Source organism: Amblyraja radiata, chromosome 30, assembly GCF_010909765.2.
Source record: "Amblyraja radiata isolate CabotCenter1 chromosome 30, sAmbRad1.1.pri, whole genome shotgun sequence".
Taxonomy (NCBI): domain Eukaryota; kingdom Metazoa; phylum Chordata; class Chondrichthyes; order Rajiformes; family Rajidae; genus Amblyraja; species Amblyraja radiata.
This window is the reverse complement of record NC_045985.1, coordinates 31,820,348-31,839,345: the sequence shown is the minus strand read 5'-3', so window position 1 is coordinate 31,839,345 and position 18,998 is coordinate 31,820,348. Positions and strand designations below refer to the sequence as shown.

Below are 18,998 nucleotides of genomic sequence, written 5' to 3'. Positions count from 1 at the left end.
CTGAGGCACGCGCCAACTCCTCCTACTTACCCCTGGACCATGACCCCACTGACGAGCACCAGGCCACCATCTCTAGCACCATCACCAACTTCATCAACTCCCACGCCCTCCCAGACCAAGCCTCCAACCTCATCGTTCCCCAGCCGCGCACGGCCCGGTTTTACCTTCTCCCCAAAATACACAAACCTGACTATCCCGGTAGACCCATTGTCTCTGCCTGTTCGTGCCCCACCGAACTCATCTCCACATACCTTGACTTCATACTATCCCCCCCTGGTTAAATCCCTCCCTACCTATGTTTAAGACACCTCAGACACTCTCCGTCGTCTCTGGGCATTCCATTCTCTAGGCCCCCATCCTCTCATTTTCACCATGGACGTCCAGTCACTCTACACCACCATCCCCCACCAGGATGGTCTCAAAGCCCTCCGGTTCCTCCTCAGCCGGAGGAGCAACCTATACCCGTCCACTGACACTCTCCTCCGCCTAGCGGAGTTGCTCCTTACCCTCAATAACTTCTCCCATTTCTTCCAAATACAAGGCGTAGCTATGAGCACGCGCATGGGCCCCAGCTACGCCTGCCACTTTGTCGGGTGCGTCGAACAATCCTTGTTGGAGGTGTACCATGGCCCCATCCCCAACCTCTACCTCCGCTACATCGACAATTGCTTTGGCGCCACCTCCTGCACCCACACACAATTGACTGACTTCACCACTAACTTCCATCCGGCACTCAAATACACCAGGACCATTTTCGACACTTCCCTTCCATTCCTTGACCTCACTATCTCCATCGCAGGTGATGAACTTCTGACCGACATCCACTATAAACCCACAGTAAGGACTCCATCCCCTATTCCCAATTCCTCCCTCTACGCCGCATCTGCTCCCAGGATGAGGTGTTCCACACCAGGGCATCGCAAATACCTTAATTCTTCAGGGAACGGGGGTTCCCCTCCCCTACTATAGATGAGGCTCGCACCAGGGTCTCCATACCCCGTAATACTGCTCTCTCCCTCATCCCCCCCACTCGTCACAAGGGCAGAGTCCCCCTGGTCCTCACCTTTCACCCCACTAGCCGGCACATACAACAAATAGTCCTCCATCAGTTTTGCCACCTCCAACGTGACCCCACCACTCCCACATCTTCCCATCTCCCCCCCCCCCCCGTCTACCTTCCGCAAAGCCCGCTCCCTCCGCAATTCCCTTGTCAATTCTTACCTTCTCTCCCGCTCCACACCTTCCTCCAACCTCATCTATTGCATCCGCTGCTCTAGATGTCAGCTGACGTATATCGGTAAAACCAAGCGTAGGCTTGGCGATCGTTTCGCCGAACACCTCCGCTCGGTCCGCACTAACCAACCTGACATCCCGGTGGCTCAGCACTTCAACTCCCCCTCCCATTCCGTATCCGACCTCTCTGTCCTGGGCCTCCTCAACGGCCAGAGTGAGCAACACCGGAAACTGGAAGAACAGCACCTCATATTCCGCTTGGGGAGTCTGCATCCTGGTGGCATGAACATTGAATTCTCACAATTCTGTTAACCCTTGCTGTCTCCTCCCCTTCCTACCTCAGCCCTCGGGCTCCTCCTCCTTTTTCCTTTCTTCTCCCCGCCTCCACCCACCCCCCTATCAGTCTGAAGAAGGGTTTCAGCCCGTAACATTGCCTATCTCCTTCGCTCCATAGATGCTGCTGCACCCGCTGAGTTTCTCCAGCATTTTTGTGTACCTTACCAGATTTGATGCCGAGTAATTTGAACTAATCCATCTAGTGTTGGATGCACTTGCACCAACAGTTACTTTGGGAGATGCAAGATTAGTTCATGAGAGTGAATCCGCAGAAAGCACAGATGTGGATGGGGTCCCTGGCCAGAGTGTGGGAGTATCAAACACAATGGAAGCAGAGGATCATTCTGATTATTTCTAATGCAAAAACTGAAGCCAGAGGGAGAAGAGCCATCTTGCTGTAAGTAAGTCTGCTTTTTAACAAGAAAAAGGTTTTAAAAACTGGCGGGAAGAGTTGCAGTTTTTCAGAATTGCTGATTGTGGAGGCAGAACATAAGTGTGAAGCAGGTGTCCGACAGGCTTGTCTAGAGGGGGGAGGGGGAGCAAACAAAGCCTGGCAAGGGATCTAAAAGCATTTATTTTGAGAACATTAGAATATAAAAACAGGGATGTAATGCTGCGGCTTTAGAAGGCACTGGTCAGACTGCATTTGGAGTATTGTGAGCAGTTTTGGGCCTACATCCGAGGTGGGGGCTGGCTGTGCCGACATCCAGAGGTGGTTTACGAGAATGATCCCGGGGATGATTGGGTTAACGTATGTGCGTTTGACCACTCAAGACCTGCACTCACTGGAGTTTGGAAGGACAAGAGAGGACCTCATTGAAACTTACAGAATAATGATAGGCCTGGATAGGGTGGATGTGGAGAGAATGTTTCCACTAGTGGGAGCATCTCAGACCACAGGGCACAGCCTTGGAATAAAAGGACATACCTATAGAAAGATAAGGATGAATTTCTTCAGTCAGAGAGTGGTGAATCTGTGGAATTCATTGCCACAGGTGGCTGTGGAGGCCATGTCATTGGGTATACTTAAAGCAGAGATTGACATGTTCTTGATTAGGAAGCGTGTCAAAGGTTATGGGAGAAAGTAGGAGAATGGGGTCGGGAAGGAAAGATAGATGAGCCATGATTAAATGGTGGAGTAGACTCAATGGGGCGAATGGTTAAATAATCTCGAATGACTTTTGAACTTGAAAATGCATTTTAAATCGATTACTCAGGCAGGATACGTCACATTTACCACTCTGACGGTGACACAAAAACATCTAGGCTTTGCAAGTAAGGCAATTTGTAATGGGATTATTAGTTTAATTAAAGCAAAAGTGTTTTGCATATTTCTGGCAGGAGTATTTTGTGGTATTATCAGATGCTTGTAATCATGGGAAATATTAATGCAGTTTGTCACCCATGTGTACATGCAATTCTACAGTAGTTTTTAATGTCCAATGTTCTAATGACAGTCTAGAGTTGTCTATGACTTGTGTCTGAGTCCTGTCATTGGTTGGAATGACCAGTACCTAAAACCAAGCATTCCACATCACCTCATCAGTGGATTCAATGCTACACTGCACGATGTGCTACATTAGCAACGGAGAAGGAACAGGAACCCAGCTCTCACCTCTAGAATTCCATGTAAACTAAATGGTACAGTTTTATGGCGGATGTTGGGACAGAGACCGCTGCAGATGTACAAAGGCAATGTTTAACAATTGCAGAACAAGTTGGTTGAGTAGTCAGTTTAAAAAAGGAACACCAAATTTTTGGAACAGAGAAGCAAAGTATAAAAGCAAGGTATGCTACGTTTTTACAAATCGCTTCTACACAAGTCTGTTCGACTGCATTAAACAACAAGAATGGTATCAAGATGAAAGGCTTCACTTCCATAAAAAATCCAAAGAAAGTGGGATTGTCGTGCTTAAAGAAGGTTAAAAGAAGTGTTCATAGATCAGTCACGTACATACGGTTCTTGCCAAAGGCATAAAGGTTTCCAACCAAGGGATACTGATTTAGTGAAAAAGAATCAAAGGCAATACTTTTGATCTATTACGTGAAATAGCCAGGCATGTGTAAAGTATGCCTGGGAATCGTGAGACAATCCATTAATGACTTTGCTTGCCAGATTACAATTTATTCTTCATTACAGAAACTAAACAAGCATACGGCAAATTTGTTGTGCCTCAGCATTCCGTCCCTCCCTCCTGAATATAACATTATATTCCGTGCCATAAATACTTTTCTATACCTCATAGATGATCTACACAACATCCCTCTTCAAAGCTAAAAGCATAATCAATTCAGTTCCTCTAATATTTTTCTTGACATTAAATTAGACAATGACAGAGCAGTACACAGGCCATCCCAGAGTAACAAATGCCCCACTTACGAGAAACCCATACATGCAGAAAAGCTCCAATATTAAATTCAAAAGTCCGATGTACATACATACGTTCATTTCTAGGAACGTTAGAACTAGTTTTGTCTCTTTTAACATTGTTCCTTCTTGTCAGCATGATGTGTTTTTTAATGCCATTCATTACAAAATGGTAAACATAGAGTGATTTTTGTCTATTTTCTGACGTACAAAAATCAACATCTGTACAAATGGAATCCATTTGTTAGTCAGGGAAGGCTTGTGCTCAGATTAATTTATGCACATTTGCTCCGAATCCCTCATTAATCCTCCCACCAAAATTCCTATCGAACATGGCAGTGAAAATACCAACTGACCCACAGCATCCAAAAAGCCTTTTGGGGAGATCGCTCCAGGTTTCCACTGTGTTGTGTGAATCAGATGTCTTGCCAGTTTCAAGGAATTGTAGAGTCGACAACATAGAAGATGGAGTCCGTGCCGGCTGGAAAATAGCTGCCCAAATTCCAGAACTTGATCCGTAGCCTTTCAGGCAGGCACACTGTTCATCATCTTCCAAAATTCCGTAGGTTGCAGAATGGTTCACACAAATTGGAAGAGAGCAAATGACGCCTCACTATTTCTGGAGAGAGGGAGATAGAAAATGAGGAACTGCAGATCAGCTAGGCTGGCAACAGCATTAGGGAAATGCTAGACTGTGGACTTAAATTAAAGATATGGTAGCAGGGTACATGAAAACTAAATAATTTAGCAGATGCCGCGCACATTTACAACTAGCACACCAAAGATATAACATACAGCAGGGCTCGAAATTAACGGTTGCCCAATTGCCAATGGCCACCTAAAGTGGGAATGATGGAAACAGCATTTATCAATAATTTATTTTTAATCTGGTGCGTACAAACTTGGTATCTTCATTGCTGTTCACAACACATACATCTAATCTGAATGTCCGGTAATGTGGCTTTTTGACACCTTTAAATATATTGCCAAAAGAACATTTGCTGCAGTTATGTCATTTGGCCATCTCTTATAGACAATAGACAATAGGTGCAGGAGTAGGCCATTCGGCCCTTCAAGCCAGCACCGGCATTCAATGTGATCATCGCTGATCATCCCCAATCAGTACCCCGTTCCTGCCTCCTCCCCATATCCCCTGACTCCGCTATCTTTAAGAGCCCTATCTAGCTCTCTCTTGAAAGTATCCAGAGAAGCGGCCTCCACCGCCCTCTGAGGCAGAGAATTCCACAGACAGTTCTTGTCAGTTAGTGTAATGTTAAACCTGTCAGATGGGTATCGTCGGTTTTAACAGCTATTATCATAAAATGCCTTTAGAAATTTCTTTGCAACCTGTATATTTTGTTGTGGATAAATTATGTGGGAAGCAAGATAGTTTATGTACCAATAACGACCCATGCTATGGCCATGTCATGATAATTTTCAGTCCTTCACAGAAAACATGCTTGCATCAATCTGTAGTGTGCATGGTTAAGCATAAATGTTACCATGGTCCAGGATTTATTGACACAGGTTGATCATATGCTGGATCATCCAACCACATTTGTTTGGAAGTGGAAAGAAATAATAGAAATTGCATTCATTGCAAGGTGTAAAAAGAGTTGAGATACTGTATTATAATTTTGCTGCATGTCATTGTGGTATATATCATGTCTTGATTGGTGAATATGTTTAGTTTGTGACTTTATTTGAAGCAGAAATAATATGTGAATGCTTCAATGAGCATAATTCTGACTGGTAACTGCCCACTTCGTCCGAGCACATTACCGCACACGCCATGCAAGCCGTCTTAAATGACCACCTACACTGTCATTTGGCAACTGAAAAAGCTGTCTAGGTTGCCCGGTTGGCAACAGAGAAAAAAGCCCTGACATCGTGCTGGTATAACTCAGCAGGTCAGGCTACATCACTGAAGGGAATGGATAGGTGATTTTTTTTGTTGTAATAGGGAAGGCGAGAAAGCTGGAAAAGAAGTGGGAGGAGACAAAGCCTAGCAAGTTATAGGTGGATAGAGGCGAGGAGGTTTTATTGGCAGATGGGCGGATAAACACTGGAAATAAAAAAGAGACAAGGCTGTCAGATAATGAGAGAAAAGGGGTGAAATACAATGCAGAAGGAGGGAGATAATGGGCTTATATTCACTGAAATTTAGACTAGGCTTATATTCACTGAAATTGCAACGCATAAAATGGGATCTTATAGAAACATAACATGTTTAAGGGATTGGACAGGCTAGATGCAGGAAAAAATGTTCCCCATGTTGGGGGAGAATAAGGGGGGTAGGCCATTTAGGACTGAGATGAGGAAAAACCTTTTCACCCAGAGAGTTGTGAATCTGTGGAATTCTCTGCCACAGGTGGCAGTGTAGGGCAAATCAAGAGAGAGTTAGATATAGCACTTAAGGCTAATGGAATCAACGGATATGGGGAGAAAGCAGGAACGGTTACGATTCTGGATGATCAGCCATAATATTGAATGGTGGTTCTGGCTGCAAGGGCTGAATGGCCTACTCATGCACCTATTTTCTATGTTTCTATAAAGATAGGACGGAGAGGGTTAAAGAAGAGGGGGGATGGTGGGAGAAATTAGAGTGCATCTGGGGGGGGGGGGGGGGGGGGGGGGGGGGAGAAAAGAGAGAACGGGGGGGGGGGCACAAAAAACAGATGCAGGCCTTGGCGAAACAAGCGAAAATGTTTGGTGAAATGGCCGCCTCATCTACACAACTCTTATCCTGCAAAAGATACATCAGAACCAGAGATGTTTCGAAGGCCTTCATTAAAGTGCCACACAGAATCAAACAAAGTGAAAGGGCCCAAGTAAAAGGATTGATGCTACGCAGCATCTTGTTTACTGCTCAGGATGTGTCCAGGAATGGAATAATGGAGTGGAATTATGCTAAAATAGATCATCATTGCTTTATTGTTTAGATATGTCAGTGATGACACTGCTGTGTAAGGAACTTAGCATGAGTCGCTGCCCTCTCCACTACTACACTGGGAACCTGAATGAGGGCCTCAGCCCTTTCCTGGCTCGCCACAGCAAAGAAGTGGTTAAAGTGACATATGGTTGGGTCTGGAATAAGCCATGGTTGTCTGTAAGGGTTGGTTGTGGGTGAAATGGAGAACCCAAGTATCTTGTTAAGCCCCTGTTGTTCCCAGCCAAATTAACTCATTGTACAAAATTGAGTTGTAATTCCCAATTTTGGTACCACACCTGTTGATCATGTTTGTATCCTCTCCAATGCTTCCATGTAAATTCTTACTTCTTTCCACATATGAAGCAGAATCAAAACTCAGTAACTTTGGAATTTTAATTAGAAACATAGAAACATAGAAAATAGGTGCAGGAGTAGGCCATTCGTCCCTTCGAGCCTGCACCGCCATTCAATATGATCATGGCTGGTCATCCAACTCAGTATCCCATCCCTGTCTTCTCTCCATACCCCCTGATCCCTTTAGCCACAAGGGCCACATCTAACTACCTCTTAAATATAGCCAATGAACTGGCCTTAACTACCTTCTGTGGCAGAGAATTCCAGATTCACCACTCTCTGTGTAAAAAGTGATTTTCTCAATTCCGCCTCTTCAGAAATAATTACTAACCTATGTTGTCTTGAGGACTAACTTCTTGACAACTATGATTAGGAGTGTAAGATCCAGAGGCACTATAAGATATTTGTGATTGCAAATGGCTGGAATTGTTAAGTTTGTCTGGGTTAGGGGGTATTCGCGACAGGGAGAGGTTAGTCAGAATTAAGATTGTTTTCTCTCGAACGTCAGAGGTTTCACCAAGACCTGATAGAAGTATATAAAATGAGTGGCATAGATAAGATACAGTCAGAATCTTTTTAATCTGCAGAATGGAAAAATCAAATACTAGAGGGCATAGTTTTAAGGTGTGGGCTGCAAAGTTCGAATGCGATGTGGGGGACAATCTTTATAGATCTATTTTTATTTCATTTTTTACACAGGTTGAGTGCCTAAAATGCACTGCCAAGGTTGGGGATGAGATAGAAACGATAGTGGCATTTAAGAGGCTTTTTGATAGGCACATGAATGTGCAAGGAATGTAGGGATATGGATTAAATACACAGGTGAGCAAGAGATGGTCTTGGCATCATGTTCAACACAGACATTGTGGTCCAAAGGGTCTGTTCTTGTGCTGGACAGTTCTATAAACATGCTTACAGCATGCAACAATCAGACTACAAGAACATAGATTTTCTGTTTAACGATATTCAGTTTCAGCTTGATTATTAAGAGCTGGTTCTTCTCCATGATCAATGGCAGTCGTTATTTAGACCAACGTCATTGAAAATTTCCCTGGAGAAGAATTTTGGCTTTGCCATTATTTTTCTGAGCTGGACGTTAGGTTAACAAATCACTCACTAAAATAATACACCAAAAAATGTGTGCAAAATTACATGATGTCACATTAATACAATTTTCAACTTTGCAACACTTGTTTTTCTGATGTGGCAAAATTCTAGGCTAGCTATCTAAGAATCTAAAGGGAAAAAATGAATTTGGACTTACAAATATACAAAAGATCATGAAGTGGATTAAAAGGTCCAAGCAAAAAACAAATCGAACATATTTATAGTGGGACAAAACCAACATTTCAAAAACGCAGTGTTGTGTTTAAAAAAAATATGGATACACTAGAAGAGTTCTCAAAATGATTAAGTATCGGTAGAAAAATGTGAAATTTTACTTCAGGAAGGCGAAAACATTCAGGGAAGGATTTTGGCCAACAGAATAGACATAATATACTTTTCCACTTAGTGAGAGTAAAACAACTTTTACAAACTATCAACGAGATAACAAGTAGGTAATTTAGAGGCAATTTCCTTACACTAGTGCTAAGCAACCTTTATTATGGAGAGGACAAGATTCACAAATTATTGCTAAATTAATCCATTTGGCTCCAAATTTATGAATATTAAAAGCTGGTTGTTGAAAATTTCTGTTAAAAGTGATCAAGAAATTAAACAATGACCAAAACAAGCAAAGACTTTCAGACAAACAAAGTCTGTAAACTCCACCAAATGAGCAACATCCCTTCATTATCATTGACATTACACCATCTGCTGTCTAATCTCTCCTATTGTTTGGGGGAACGTCCACAATGTTTTTCTTTCATTTGAAAGATGGTGGGGAGGTTAAACGATGAGGGGCAAAGTGAATATGAAGTGATAGCTCCAGTGCAGTAACCAACAAAACGGCACAGTAAATTGTACTCCTGTAATACATTGAAATAAAAGCTAATTCCAATAATAAGCCTTCCCCTATTTTACCTTGGACATCAGGGCACAAGTGTCGAATTTCCTACCAATGTTCTTTAAAGAGGCAATCTGTCCATCCTTGACTGTGGAGAGAAAATAATTTCTGGTATCATTGACAATAGCATTATTATACTGCAACATTACTAGAGAAACTCAGCAAGTACTTCCAAGTACTGTGGAAACAAGGGAATAATCTATGTCTCTTGTCGAGACCCTGCACCAGGACTGAGAGTGTAAAGAGGAGATAACCAGATTAGAGGGTGAAGATTTTACAAACAATGTGTGTCGAAGTAGAGCTGCAACAGTTGAATTTCATTCGAGGATCCTCTGGAATTAATCCAAAGCCAAGATATTTAGCGTCACTCAAAACTGCTGCCCAACTTAGTAGGCAGTGAAATTGAGAATCCTGCCGCTGTTATAGAACTGTAATTATCACTTGGTGCAGCAGGAAGCATCAAGGCCAAGACTAAACAACAGAAATGCAGTACCTGTACTTTGATTCGCTCCCTGCTGGTTAGGGGAGTGAGTAAAACAATTTAAGATGCTGAACTCGACAATTAGTTATTTATGAGTTTTTTTGCCAGTTCTATGGCATTCTTCGATATCCTTCGATTGGCACCTGGATATGCAGGGAATGGAGGGGCATGGATCACGTGCAGGCAGAGGAGATTAGTTTATCTTGGCATCATGTTCGGCACAGACATTGTTAGCCATGGGGCCATAATGTTCTTTGTTCTATTCCTTTCTTTTTTGGTCTCCAAATCTGAGGAAGGACATTATTGCCATAGAGGGAGTGCAGAGAAGGTTCACCAGACTGATTCCTGGGATGTCAGGACTGTCTTATGGAGAAAGACTGGATAGACTTGGTTTATACTCTCTAGAATTTAGGAGATTGAGAGGGGATCTTATAGAAACTTACAAAATTCTTAAGGGGTTGGACAGGCTAGATGCAGGAAGATTGTTCCCGATGTTGGGGAAGTCCAGGACAAGGGGTCACAGCTTAAGGATAAGGGGGAAATCCTTTAAAACCGAGATGAGAAAAACTTTTTTCACACAGAGAGTGGTGAATCTCTGGAACTCTCTGCCACAGAGAGTAGTTGAGGCCAGTTCATTGGCTATATTTAAGAGGGAGTTAGATGTGGCCCTTGTGGCTAAGGGCATCAGAGGGTATGGAGCGAAGGCAGGTACAGGATACTGAGTTGGATGATCAGCCATGATCATATTGAATGGCGGTGCAGACTCGAAGGGCCGAATGGCCTACTCCGGCACCTAATTTCTATGTTTCTTTTAGTCAGTCAACTTTAGCTTAACAGCAACTTTGAGGTTGATTTGGCAACATTCAAATCAGTAACGTTGGCAAAAGTGTGTAAAAGTGTGTCGACCATCTGATTCGCTTTCAAAGACAACTTGTGCAAATTAATTTTAAACCATGAATAACCAGATTTTTAATTACGTAATTTATATGGGATACATAATCACATGGCACCTCTGAACCTACCTATGCAACATAACCGCAGCAGGGCTCCTTGTAAACCCACCTCTTCGATCAGTTGTCAGTTGTACAACCACTGGAGGGGCAGGAATCCGTAGCACAATTAGCCGATTGATATTACTGTACAGACTGCAGGAGGATGAAAGAATCTGGAATACATATTTTAATTCAGCGATAGTGATTCAGCAGTGGAAGTCTCACCTCACTATTACCACCATCTTTTGTACACGGCAAAGAGATTGTGTAAACTTATCCTCCATGACTCGCGGAATTCAGCTCCTGACCACTTTGGGGTGTGGAAGTAAACCGGAGAACCCGGAGAAAACCTAGCGAGGCCATGGGGGGGGGGGGGGGGGGAGCCAAGGTCGTGCAGCCGGCACCTGTAGTCAGGATCGAACCCGCATCTGTGGCGGCCGCTGTCTGTCTGTCAGTCTGTCAGTCAGCAGCAACTCTCCCGCTGCGAACCCTCCCTCCCCCCTCCCCCGCCCGCTTCGAGCCCCGGGAACAGACGGACGGACGAGGAGCTTAAACCCAAACCCGCTTCACCTTCATCTTCAACTTCCCGCCCGCGCTCCGTCCTCGACCGTCGTCATGGCCGCATCGACAAGATGGCGGCGCGTCACGTCACGTGATGACCGCATTAATGACGTCACGTGACGCTCCGTCCGTTGATAGGGCAGGAAAGTCACGTGAAGTCCATTCAGTGACGTGTTGGGGCGTCACAGGTGACTGGTAGGTGTTGCTCAACAAGGCTTTCCAGGCCAGGGTTCTATAACGCCATGACAGATCTGATTCCACTACACAATTTATTGGTGTAAGTGAAAATAATATAGCTTGTAATTTCTGTCTATTAACACAACTAAATTGGCATGATGATACATATAATGATACCATGAACAAACCCCTGAACTGATCAATTAGTCAGAGGATTCCAGATGATGCCCACCCTGTATATCCATACTTTTTAAAATAATACACTGTACCTGCTACTGCCATTGGAGGCGTAGGGGTGTTTATCTAGTAAGGTGAGTATTCTGGAGCCTTACTGATGTATTGCTGTATGTGCCATAGACATACTTCCGTGGTAGGAGTCAGTCACTTACTGACCCTCCGCACTCCTCTCCACAGAGAGGGAGATTAGTGAGCAGCCCTGTGCACAGGCGCTGCTGTTGGCCCTCGTGACCCTGCGCTGATATGGTCCTGCCATATCAGGATGGGTTTAAATGTCCGTGGACGTACCCTTGTAGTCGGAGGGGAACCCTCCTGGCCGGGTTAGTCCAGCCCAGGCCTCTCCAACTCCGCATGGTAGCCTACCATTTTGGGCTGCCGAAGTCAGAGTTGCTGACCGCACTGTCAGCGCTCGGGTAACGAACCCGACGGCCACCGGCTACCCGCTCTCCCGCGGTCCGTAGCCGGCAAAGCCCGCGGACTGTTGTTTGCCCGCGGCCCGTCCGGATATCGCCCCAATTTGAAAAAGCCATCGGAAGTCGCTGACCGCACTGCCATCGACTCAGGCAGCAAACACGACGGCCACCCACTATCCGCACTTCCGCGGTCCGTAGCCGGTATCCCCGCGGTCCATAATTGGTCTCCCCGCGGTCAGTCCGGGTTTCGCCGCATATTACTATGTCCCGCAGGAAAACCTTGCGAAAAGAGATTCCTGCAACAAAAGGACAACCTGAAAAGAAAGTTTGAAACTTACCTGTAGGATTTCAAACTTACCACTGGAGGACCGACGCGCCGCCAGCCAGTACTTCTTCTTCTTTGGAGTTTTACGGCAGCCGGCATCCACAATGTTGCATTGCTGCCACCTTCTGGCTTCATTCCAAAGTCCTCATGTCTTTACATTATATCCTTTTTATAAGGCCAGAGGCCCTCAAGAAATTAAACAACACCTTTACTCCTTTTCCTTCCCCTCCATACTCTAGAATGTTCTTTTCTGATATATCTGTCATTCCAATTTTCTTCATTTCACTGATCAAAACTCTTCTTTCTGTTTCATATCTTCTACATGCAACTAGGGCATGCTGAACTGTTTCCGGCTGATGGCATTCCTCACACAGCCCAGTAGGGTGTTTTCCCAATATTTTTAATGTGCTGTTCAGGTGAGTGTGTCCTATCCTCAATCTTGCTAATACTACCTGTTCTCTCCTGTTCCCCCCTCTTCTTGCTGTAATGCCCACTCTGTTTTGTAGCGAATAGAGGTGTCTCCCCTTTGTCTCCTGTTCCCAGTATTGTTGCCATTCCTGATTTATTTTCTTCCACACAATGTGTCTTCCTTCAGATTTGGATAATTGTAGGTTTACCTCTATGTTCTCTTTTTTAACGGCCTCTTTTGCTAATTTTGCCACTTTTTCATTTCCTAGCACACCAATGTGTGCTGGGACCCACAACAAAGTCACGTCACTGCCCTTCCTTGTTACTTGGCTTAATAGTAGTAGAATTTCATACACTAGGTCAGGCCGCCTATGGGATGCACCAGACCCAATACTCTGGATTGCAGACAATGAGTCGCTACATATTAATACTTTGCATGGTTGCACCTGTTCTATCCACCGAACTGCCATCAAAATAGCGTACAGTTCCACTGTATATACTGCCAAATAGTTATTTGTTCTTTTGCAAATCTCAACATTCATCCCTTGCACTAACACAGCTGCCCCTGTTGTTTCAGCTACTGGGTCCTTTGATCCATCTGTGAAAATTAAGAGGTGTTCCCTGTATCTATTATATATATGGCTATGATATTCTGTTTTTAGGTCCGAATTTTTTCCCCTCCTTTTTGCCTCCCATATCTCCAGATCAACTTTTGGGATGTTTAGTAACCATATTGGCACAGATGGCCACAATACTGCAGGGCAGAACTCTTTGTCCTCTACTTCCATGTCCCTTGCCACACCTCCTCCAACCCAGCCGAAGCTTCCAGACTGAGCCACCCCTCTCTCCCAGCACTCCTGTACTGCCTGTTTTGTTGGGTGGTTCTCTCCATGACCCTTAAGGCTTAGCCAGTAATTAGCCATTAGTTGTCTGTGGTGCAGTCTCAACGGCATCTCCCCAGTTTCCACCTGTAGTGCACATACAGGTGATGTCCGCACACCTCCTATACAGATTCTTAGAGCTTCCGCTTGGACTTTGTCCAACTCGGCCAACACTGACTTAGATGCTGATCCATAAGCTATACTGCCATACTCTAGTCCGGATCTGATCAGTGATACATAGATATGTTTAAGAGATAATATATCTGCTCCCCACTCTAAACCTGCTAAGCATCTCATTACATTGATGGCTTTTTTGCATTATCCAATTATTTTTGTAATGTGGACCCTCCATGTTAATCTGGAGTCAAAATGGACTCCCAGGAAACGGAAATCTTTTACTCTTTCCATTGTCTTTGTCTTCTCTATAGAGAATTTAAAACCCCATTTCACTCCCCACTCTTCCACCTGGGCTATCCCTTGCTGCATTTTTTCCACGATAAAATCTATATTCTTCCCCTTTCTCCATAGGCTGCCATCATCTGCAAAGAGCGATCGCCCCATCTCTGGTTGAATGTTTGCAAATATATCATTGATCATGATTGAGAATAGGATTGGGCTTATCGCACTTCCCTGGGGAGTTCCATTCTCGACTACACATTTACTAGAGATGTCTGACCCTATTTTAACTTGGATACTTCTACCGTTAAGACAATCCATTATCCAGTTAAAAATATTTCCTCCTACTCCCATTAAATGCAGCTTTATTAGAAGACCTTCTCTCCACAACATATCATAAGCCTTCTCTACATCAAAAAATACGGTAACTACAGATTCTTTTTTAACTTGTGCTTTCCTTATATCATCTTCCAAGCACAGAACTGGATCATTAGTACCTCTCCCTTTTCTAAAGCCACTCTGATAATTAGCCACTATACCGTTTTCTTCCATTAGATGCATTAATCTTTCATTTACCATTCTTTCCATCAGTTTACACATGTGTGCTGTTAAAGCTATAGGTCTATAATTTACTGGATTACTTGCATCTTTCCATGGTTTCCTAATAGGCACAATGATTGCTTCCTTCCACCTCTCCGGTATTCGCCCTTCTTCCCACACCTTGTTATATAGTGCAAGTATCTTTTGGAGTCCCTCCTCATTTAGATGCTTTATCATTATGTAACAAATATCATCCTTCCCTGGGGCTGATGTCTTACACTTGGCCAGAGCTCTCTTTAGCTCCCCCAAATTAAATGGAATATTGTACTTGTCCTCTGTGATACCTTTCCTTTGTAAGGCCTCAACATTTTCCTCTCTTGTTCTTTCCCTACCTCTTCTTCCTTCATCTGACAAGTTGCGGGAGCTGTGAACCCTACTAAAAGTGTTAACCATTAGTTCTGCTTTGTCTTTATTTGAGACTACAGTTTGATCTCCATTTGTTAAGATAGAATAACTCCACTCCCTTTTATCACCTTCCATTTTTTAAATCATCCCCCATATCTCCCCTACCTGTGTTGTGTTTCCAATTGAATCACAATACTTCCTCCAATATGCTCTTTTTGTTTGTCTTATAGTCCTCCTTACAATTGCCTGAGCCTGTTTGTAATTAATCATGTGTTGGTAGTTATGAGTTCTTTTTAATAATCTGAATGCTCTGTTTCTATTCACCACTGTAACTTTACATTTATTGTCCCACCATGGCACAGCTTTCCTTTTTGATCTTCCTTTACTTTTAGGTATGGAAACTAATGCTGCTCTTTTGATACCTTCTGACAATTTATTCTCAAAGTTTTCTATATCTGTCTCTTCTTGTATCAGTTTTACATATCTATCACTTTCCTCCTTAAATTTCACCCAATTAGCCTTTCCAAACACCCATCGTCCACTTCTGTTTTCTTTACTCATAGTTAAAGTAATATTTATTTTGCATAGCACAGGATGATGATCACTTCCTATGGTACCCTTTTCATATACTTCCCAGTTACATTTAGCAGCAATCCTATTAGAAACAAGTGTAAGGTCCAACACAGACTCCTTCCCTGTCCTAACATCTACCCTGGTCTTCTTTCCATCATTTAGACATACTAGATTACCATCATTTAATAATTCCTCAATTACCTGTCCATTATTATCTGACTTTCCACTGCCCCATAATGTATTATGTGCGTTAAAGTCCCAACACCAAATAACATTAGATTTGCTCTGGCCTTCTACTTCCTGTAACTTATTGACCTCTAATCGCTTACATGGATTATAGTAATTTATTACCACTATTTTCCTCCTCTCAGACCACACTTCTATTACCACATATTCCTGTTCCTGCCCAATTCCTAATACCTTGTATGGTATCCCTTTTTTAATGAAAGTGGCGCAACCCCCTCCTCCCCCATTTCCCCAATCACATCTCACTGCAACATAATCATATAGAACAAAATCTAAACTTGGTTTCAACCAGGTTTCCTGGATACATACGACATCTGGTTTTTCCTTCCTACTGTCTATGAATTGCTTAAAGTCTTGCCCATTGGCTAACAAGCTTCTTGCATTCCATTGTAGGATTAACATTAATATTATTAACCCACACATGTTGACTCTTGGCTCGCCTGGATACTGAGACCATCATGTATTTCCTCCCACTTCAATCCTGCCATGCCCAAGTGGTGGACTGCAGCCTTTACAATGATTTGGATCCTTTCTGTTTTGGATTTTACTTCTGCTGTCGCATTTATTACTCCTGCTATAAATATAACCAGGTTTTTCTTTTCTTTCCATATACTCTTTTCTTTTTCTTTTATTGTTTCCATTATGCCCACACCTTGCTCCCTCCTGATCCTTCTTTCATTCATCTGTTTTGTAGGGTCAGCCTTTTATGCTGCCTCTGCATAGGAGACTTTTTCCTTCACTCTTATGTTTTGTACTTCAGCTTCACGTTTCATCACCTCACAGCCCCAGTAAGCCACACTATGCTCTCCTCCACAATTACAGCACTTTGGTTTGACCCCCTCTCCACACTGACCATATTCATGGTCCCCACTACACTTTGCGCATTTCCTCGCCCCCTTGCACATTTTAGCTATATGCCCAAATTTCTGACATTTGAAGCACCTCATTGGTTTGGGTACGTACTCTCTTACACTATATCGCATGAATCCAAAATGGACCACTTTTGGAAGGGATTCTGTCTTGAATTCAAGCAGGACTGACTCAGTTTCCTCTTTCTTTGATCCCTTGGTCATTCTTTTGGCATTCATAATTAATTCACATCTCTTTCTGAGTTCCTGAACCAGTTCACTCATATTAACTTTGAGAGGGATTCCATAGATAACCCCTTTACACCCTGCCCTCCTCCGTTCTCCCACTCTCACTACTTTGATTATTTTGATTTTGTCAATCTTGTTCATTTTCATTGCCTTTTCAACTTGAGCCTCACTGTTGCACCCTATTAGCATGTTTCCATCTTCCAGCACTCTTGCATACTTTACTTCCCCAACCTGGGCTCTGATTATTTTTGTCAGCTTCATTGGCTCTATCTTCTTTACTCCTCCTTCTCCTCACCACTACATTTAACGAAATTTCCTTTTCTGGTTCCTTTTCTGGTTCCTTGTCTTCACTCTCCGATCCACCAATATTGCTTTTCCTTCTTTTACGGCTTCTCTTCCTGGGGCTACCCCGTGTTCCCACGGTTTCCCACTCCTTCTCAACATTTCCTTCATTATCCTCTCCTCCACTGGCCTCCATACCACTAGACCCACTCTCGCCTGTCATTTTGTAACAGCAGGGAATATTGCCAGAGCACCGTTTACCGGACCTCCACGTTTCACTCCCCTCCGCAAACAGCTCACAATGTCACAGTCGCACCTGGACCCTTTCGACTCCTCCCAGGCCCCTCGCCAGCCAGTTGTTGCGCAATGCGGTAGACGTAATGACGCGCATGCGGGTTGACGGCCTTCTTCACGTGACTCCGAAGTAAAATATAGTAATTGTGCTGATACTGACTCCAGCCAACCACGTAATGAATATCATCCATTCCGGAGGTTTTACTTTCATGATGCCATTTACATTTCAATTGGATTTCAATCACTTCAATGTAAAAATAATTGGGAATGGGGAGCAATGGAACAAAAATTTGCCCTCTGTACATATTAACTGTATTATGATAATGCATGCATGTTGGTAGGTGCAATCAAAACAAAGATAGTTTTGTCATTGCGTTATGGATACCACAGAAAATATGATGTATTCTCAAGATCACATTTAATAGAATAATTTTGCTCTAATATATAGTTATTGGATTTTGCATTTCAGAAAAGTCCCAACTGAGAGGAAGACAGCAAAATACTGAAAATATTCGGGGTGAAAATTACTTCAGGACAGTTTGTTATGAAAATGAAGGAAATGGTAACAGAATACTTATACAGCTGAGTGAGTATAATTTTATGCATGAGAAATTGTGTTCAACCAATTGATGACTTATTTGACAAAGTAACTAGCATGTTAGATAACAAGGAAGCCAATGGGTGTAGCACATTTTGTTACACAACATTTGATCTGTGAAGTGCCCCATAAAGGATTACCACATTAGATAAGCACCTGTGGACTTGAACGGAATAGGTTAAGTCCAGTGGGTCAGATGCGGGGCTTTATTTGAGGGCCAGATATTTGAGGGTCAGATATATTGTCAGTGCAGAGGGGCTAGGAGCAAGGCCAAGTGTGCATCCAGAGTCAAGGTCTGGAAAAGTACTAGGTGTGCAGTCAAAGCTTGGACAATGGGAGTGTATAGCACTGGGAACCTAAGCAGGTAACCATATATGATCAGGGTAGTACAGGGGGGCAGGTGTAAGGCTGGAGTCAGGGTCAGGAATGAGAGAAGGTATGCAACTGGAGTCAGGGCCAGGAGTAGTATCAGGTGTGCAGTGGGACCCAGGTTGGTCAACATGGGCCGTGTTTGATTATAATCTGATTTCCATACATGAATAAACTAAGATCATTCATGTGCTGCACCTGACGAACGGAGCCTGGCTCTACTGTGGAATGTAATTAGGAATATAATTTAGCCTAACCTTATTCATAGCTAATCCAATTTAAAGCATTAATATTTCATTCAAGTGTAAGTTAAAAGCTGAAAAATGCAAAAGCTTCGTACCAATGAGATGGAAGGACACCCCCCTCCAACAACCCCCACCCCCCTCGCTCGCTACGTTCCCTGGGGCTTGGTCTCTCGCAATTTCTCACTCCCAACTCTCACCCAATGTTGGCAGCCCTGGGTAGCGTCAATATTTCAAAGTGTTTCCAGTT

At 43.5% G+C, this 18,998-nt stretch overlaps 1 long non-coding RNA gene across 1 annotated transcript; it reads right to left on the bottom strand.

The window, feature by feature from the left end:
• Positions 1–4,399: 4,399 nt before the first annotated feature.
• Positions 4,400–10,766, bottom strand: LOC116990011. Its single transcript, XR_004416393.1, has 3 exons — positions 10,735–10,766; positions 9,249–9,319; positions 4,400–4,556 (listed from the first exon to the last, which is right to left on the bottom strand). It is a non-coding gene; the product is annotated as an uncharacterized LOC116990011 (long non-coding RNA).
• Between the last annotated feature and the right edge of the window lie 8,232 nt (positions 10,767–18,998).